Below are 6567 nucleotides of genomic sequence, written 5' to 3'. Positions count from 1 at the left end.
TATGTTGAAAGACCCCCTGAAGGGAATCTTCCAGGCAGGAGACCCTCGCCCAAAGATCGAGACAGAGCCACTGGATGCAACGGCAAGAGGGTTCTTTATTGCTCACACAGGCGCCTGCCGATGCTGCAACACTTAGGGAGGCTGAGCATACCAGGCTGGATTCAGTACAGCTTATATGGGGTTTGGGGAGGCAAAAGCCGGCTCACAGAAGCAGAGTGATTGGTTAGTTTCGATTACATGGCTTGCTTGGCTTACTTTATTTGCATGTGAAGTCCTGCAGACCTTGCAAGTGCAGCTCTCAATCAGGTCTGACAGGTATGATATGCAAATGAGGTAGAAGGCGAGAGCACAGCCGATAGAGTACTCGTTTTGGTGATGTCATAGTTTTTGAAATTTGGGAGTTTAAAAGGGCGCGGTTTACATTTGAAATTCGAGCTCTTAGAAAGGGCACAGTTACAGGAGTGCGGCGGGGTCTTTCATTGTAAATAGTATGAATAGTTTATTAACTCTTTAGAAAGATCAATCAACAAAGCATAGATGAGTTTATTATGGTCACAAATACAATATAAGTTTTATCAATCTTGTTAATGAAAAATAAAATAGAAGCCAGGTGTGTTGGTGCATGTTTTTAATTCCAACACTTGGGAGGCAGAGGCAGGTTGATCTCTATGACTTCAAGTCCAGCCTGGTCTATACAGGCAATCCCCCCCAGGCCAGTCAAGTGACACCTATGTCAAACAACAAAATACAGATGACATAAGAGGTACAGAGATTAGAAATATATATCAGTGACATGGCTATATTGAGGAGGGCAGTTGGGTGATACACATAGCAGGAAGCCAATAGATGATGACTAAAACTGGTAAGTTGATAAATAGAAAATCTGAGCCGGATGTGGTGGTGCATGTCTTTAATCCTAGCACTTGGGAGACAGAGGTAGGCAGATCTCTGTGAGTTTGAGACCAGCCTGGTCTACAGAGTGAGTTCCAGGACAGCCTCCAAAACAATACAGAGAAACTCTGTCTCTTAAAAAAATAAACAGAAAGAAAGAAAAGAAAGAAAGAAAACCTGTGCATTATTTGGAGATGTGAAGATAATTATCAGAAAAAAAGGAAAACAAAGGTAGACTAGTCACTAATAGTTTATTCTTTAATTATTTGAAAGAAAACAAAATGCTGTAATCCTTTTTGAGCCTTTAATGTGATATGAATGTCAGAAAACTTTCTAGACTCTTCCACTACAACATATCTCATTTACTCTAATAGGTTTCAGGATTTCACATTGTCTAGGTCTCCAAGCTAAGTTAAATTCTCCTAGATAGTTTTCTTTTATAATTTATTACATTAAATGTTAACTATTATCTTTGAATCTATATATTCATGTATTTGGAAAATTAGGACCTAATAAAATTACTCATTTTAATTTTTCAGATTATACTTCATCCACAACATTCTTTCCCTATCCTTTTGGAAGATATCCTACTAAATACCATCCAAATTTTTCAAAAGTTTACCTTCAATTTAGTCACTCTGCTTATCAAAGTGAAGAGTCAATATAGAAAGTTTTACTTTATTCTTATATTTTTACAGAAAATAAAATTTTCATATAGTACATTCTGGATGTGATCTCTCCTCCCTTAGCCCCTCCTATATACTTCAAACATTATTTCTATCTTGGGAATACAACACCAAGAAATAATACGAAAAAAATAAGCATATACAACCAGAAGAGGAAAAACAAACAACCCAAGCAAAGATGCAAAGAAAAACATACAGATGCTGAAACATACACATTTGTACATAAACACACACACAGGCACACACACAAATCCTATAAAAACAAAATTAGATAACATAATATATAAACAAATATCTGTTAGTTTTAATAAATTAAAGTAAAACAACCTAGCTACTGTGAGAGAAAATACTTTCATATTTATCACTGAGCTCATTTCTGTGTTGGTCTTCTATTCCTGTGCATGGGACTTGCCCTTACATGTAGTTTGTAAACTCAGTGAGTCTGAATTGAAGAAAATTAATTTTGCCTTTGTCAGTGGTCATCAATGAGAGATTGAATCTAGGTTAGGCATGGGGGCTTGCATCCTCTTGCTCTTTCAGTATTGGTACTCTATCTGGCTCAGACCCAACCAGGCCCCATCCATGCTGTCACATTCTCTTGAGTTTATCAGTGCATCTGTCTTGTTGGGTCTATAAGGCCCTATTTCCTTGGTGTCTCCCATTTCTACTGACTCTTACAATCTTTCTGCCCCCTTTTTTGAAGAAGTCCCTGAACCATCAGTCAAGGAATTTGTTGGAAGCATAAATATACAACCAAATGTTCCAGGATTTCACATTTTCTGCACATTGTGGATCTCTCTGTTTCAATCTACTGAAGCTTCTCTGATGGTGACTCTGCAATATATCTCTTGGTACAGCAGTATCATAAGCAGTCATTTTCCTTTAGTTAAACAGTTGCATTTAGTTCCCCACATGTCCATGTCAGATTTACTGACATTTTCTTTCTCTGTTCTACTAAATCTGAAAATTTAAACCTGAAATGTTGTATTTTCAGTGCTAAAACTGATATTTCACTTTCATAACTAACCTTATTTATTTGATCATGTATAAGACATATGCATTCATTTTTAGGATGTTTATTTTTCATTATTGATGCTCCTGGTATCATATATTTGATATTCTCTTCTGTTTAATAAAGTATTTGGGTCGAATAAAATATCTATATTGATTTTCTAATCTTCAATATTAGTTGCAATCTGAATGCGATAGTGCTCTCCTTTAATTCCAGAACTAAGGATGCAAAGACAGACTGATATCTGTTGATTCAAGTCCAGTCTGGTCTACAGGGTGGGTTCCAGGCCATTCAGGGCTATTTAACCAGTCTTTTCATCATATTTAAATAGAACTGAGGACAACTTCTCTTCCCATGTTTCTTGCCTCCCGAGTTGCTGAACCATTGCCTTAACTTTGACTTGCTGTTGTTGCCCCACACTCTGTCTCCTGCCTCCTGATTTCCTAAGACCCTATGACACTGAGTTTTCATTTCAAGATTTGACCACTTTACATGACATACTTGCTTCTTAGTCTCAGGATAGAAGCTGTGACATTGAAAGCTTATCCTGTTCTAAAAGCACCCTTACTCTAAGTCTTGCCATCTTTCACAATTCCAATAGTTCAGATGAGCTTTCTTGTCCTAGATATAAGTGTACTCTTCAAGAATATTAATCTAGTAAGAATATGTTACACTAAAGAAAAAAATAGGTATCTTACCTATGACAGGAAAGACATTTGTCAAGTCTCTAACAATGTCTTAAAAAGACTTAGTAATCTGGTGACTACCTACTTCTCAAAACTCACATGCTATCTCAATCTTTTCACTTGCTCATTTTACCAAGCAAAATTGTCTTAAGCATTCAAAGCTACACCCACATTTGTGTTGTTTCACTGAAAGTATGTGTTTCTAGGATCTATATTCCTCTCTACTTACCTAAGAAGCTTTGTAGGAGCATGATATAGCAAGAAGTTTTTTTGGTTTCCTACAACAGTTTACCATTTTGCAAACAAAATACTAATTCTGAAAACATTTAATAACCACACTGTGTTGGCCTTCAACTGTTTTTATTTTTTTATTTTTGTTTTTTCGAGACAAGGTTTCTCTGTATTGTTTGGAGATGCTCCTGGAACTTGCTTTGTAGACCAGGATGGCCTCGAACTCAGATCTGCCTGCCTCTGCCTCCCGAGTGCTGGGATTAAAGGCACACGCCACCAATGCCCAGTGGCCTTCAACTCTTAATTCTTTTTAAGAATTAGTTCTAATTAGTTAACTTCCAAATCATAGGTATGTGATGCCAGGATGTGACAAAAATCACTCAGTACCCTTCTGTAATGTAACAGCACAAATCAACATTTCATGCAGTTTTTATTGAACTTTTATCATTCAAAACAATGCTTTCCTATGTCAGAAGTAATTAGTAAATGAAAAATTAACATTATAAGAAAGCTGATGAATGAAACCATCTTCAAGACTAGGATAATCTTTTTTATTAGAAGAACAGACATATGCTAAGTAATAAATTGTGTTTTGCTACACATACTCGAGAACTACTACTGTTATTGTCTTCTGTTGTAGGAAAACTGGAGAACTATTCATTCTTGGAGATAACTATTAGTAAAATTAGCTTTCATGAAGTTAAACAAATTACAGCAGAAAGAAGCAAAGCCACAGGGTTTCCTTTACTGTTATGCAATAGCTTAAGTGACCTAAATCAATTTGTGACAAATGCTACTTCTCACACAAAAGTATATTGAGACAATATTCAATGTTCTCACTGCAAAGAGCATGACAAGAAAAACAAACATGTTCAGAATATATCCTGAATTAGGGTTTATACATTTTAATTGTGTTTACTATACAACCTTTAGCTAAGAGAGGTAGATAAAATATTCCATATTTATTTTGCTTGCTGTAGTTTTGGCTATGTAGAATGTATTTACATATCTGTTGCACTCTGAAATACAGCTCAGGGTGATTTCCCTAGTCTCATTTCTTTCTGCTCTCTCCATCCTATTTACTAGTTTATATGTAAATTGCTTGCATCAGACAATTTCTGATTTGAATCTGAATGGTACTGACACTAGAGACAGTTGCAAATATTTCTTGACATGTTGTCAAGCATCTTGTCAATTTGTACCTTCAGAGTTCATGCACACATGGAAATTGCATATGCTGTCCTCTGCTCAAGAAAGACACATATTCATTCTGTAAATGGGGTTTGTCGACAAGATATACATGAGGGCATAATACTGTTCACAGCTTGGATAGTGTTTTATTCATTGAAAATTTTCATGACATTATGCACCAATGTTATAAAAATAGTAAGTTTAAAGAAACTAAAATTAAATAAAATTAATTTTCTTACAAAGAATCATTTTTATCACTTACAATATTGTATCTTCTTGAAATTTGGTAGAAGTACCAAATAGGTAAAAAAAAATATACATGACCTTTTTATTTTCTTTTTTAAAAAATGGTTCTTTTAAATTACATTTTACCTTATGAACTAAGTTCTCCCTCCCATCCCTCCTCCTGTCCCCCTCAATCCTGCCCCACAGCCCACCCCCAGGCCACTATTCCTTGCTGATAAGGGCTACCATGAGGAGTCAACAAGGTCTGGCACAATATGTTGGGTCAGGGACAAGCTCCAATTCCATACATTAAGGCTGAACATGAACATGGTATCCCACCATAGGGAATGGGATCTAACAAGCTAGCTCAGATTTCAGGTTTGTATCATGATTCTACTGCCAGGGGGTCCTAAGATAGCTCAAGATTCACTAGTGTCTTCCAGATATTGAGGACCTAGTTCGATCCCCTGATTTTCAAAATGGCTGTGCTGTGCCTGCTGCCCAAACTGTATCCGAGAATGTGGCGAGGGTGTCGGGATTGATGACACAGAGAACAGTAGGTTGCGTTAAGAAGACTTTATGCTCCCCAAGAAGGCTTAAGAGAACTTCCCAAGAAACGCTTCCCTCCAGAAAAGCTTCTGCCACACACATATGCCTACACATATACACATACATACACATACACACACGCACACACACACACACAGGAGCACCTCCTCCTCCTGGCTGGTGGTTATATCCCTGACACCAGAGTTGGCAGTAGCAGCAGAGGGCAGGAAGAGGTAGCCAGCCATTGGAAAGATCAAAGTCAGGGTGTTTCAGTGAGCCAGCCCCTATCTAGCCCTTATAGGGAACTTATAGCTCCGGTAAATATTTCTTAGGGTACTGGATTATTTTCAGTAAACATGTTTTCAGTAAACAATGTCTCATAGCTGCCTGCTCCCAGGCTGATGGGGAAGTGGGTCTCCAGCCAAGGTCTGTTGTTCCCACATGGCTGTACACGTTTGCACTGCCACCAGCAGTGGAGGAGTGTTCCTCTGACTTCACATACTCTCCACCATTAGTACTCCTCAGTATTTTTTATTTTAGCCATTCTGGCAGGTGTAAGATGGTATACCAGAGACTTTTTTATTCACATTTCCTTAATGATTAAGGATGTTGAGAACTTCCTTAAAAGTCTTTTGGCCATTCGACATTCTTCTAGTGAGATTCCCTGCTTAGTTCTGTAAACCAATTTTCAATTGGGTTATTTTGTATTTTGATGTCTAGTTTTTTGAGTTCTGTATAAATTTTGGAGATCAGCCCTCTGTCAGATATGGGTTTGGTGAAGATCTTTTCCCATTCTGTGGGCTGTCATTTTATCTCATTGACAGTGTCTTATGCTTTACCAAAGCTTTTTAATTTCAGAAAGTCCCACTTATTGATAGCTGCTCTCAGAGTCTGTGATACTAATATTTATGAAGTGGTCTCCTGTGCCAATACATGGAAGGCTATTTCCCAGTTTCTCTTCTATCAGGTTCAATGCAACTGGATATATGTTGAGGTCCTTGATCCACTTGGATTTGAGTTTGGTAAATGACAATAGATACAGAAGTATTTACAATGTTATACATGTTGATATCCAATTTTTCCACCACGATTTGTT

Source organism: Mesocricetus auratus, unplaced genomic scaffold (assembly GCF_017639785.1).
Source record: "Mesocricetus auratus isolate SY011 unplaced genomic scaffold, BCM_Maur_2.0 Super-Scaffold_100004, whole genome shotgun sequence".
Taxonomy (NCBI): Eukaryota; Metazoa; Chordata; class Mammalia; order Rodentia; family Cricetidae; genus Mesocricetus; species Mesocricetus auratus.
Note: the sequence above shows the minus strand (reverse complement) of the source record.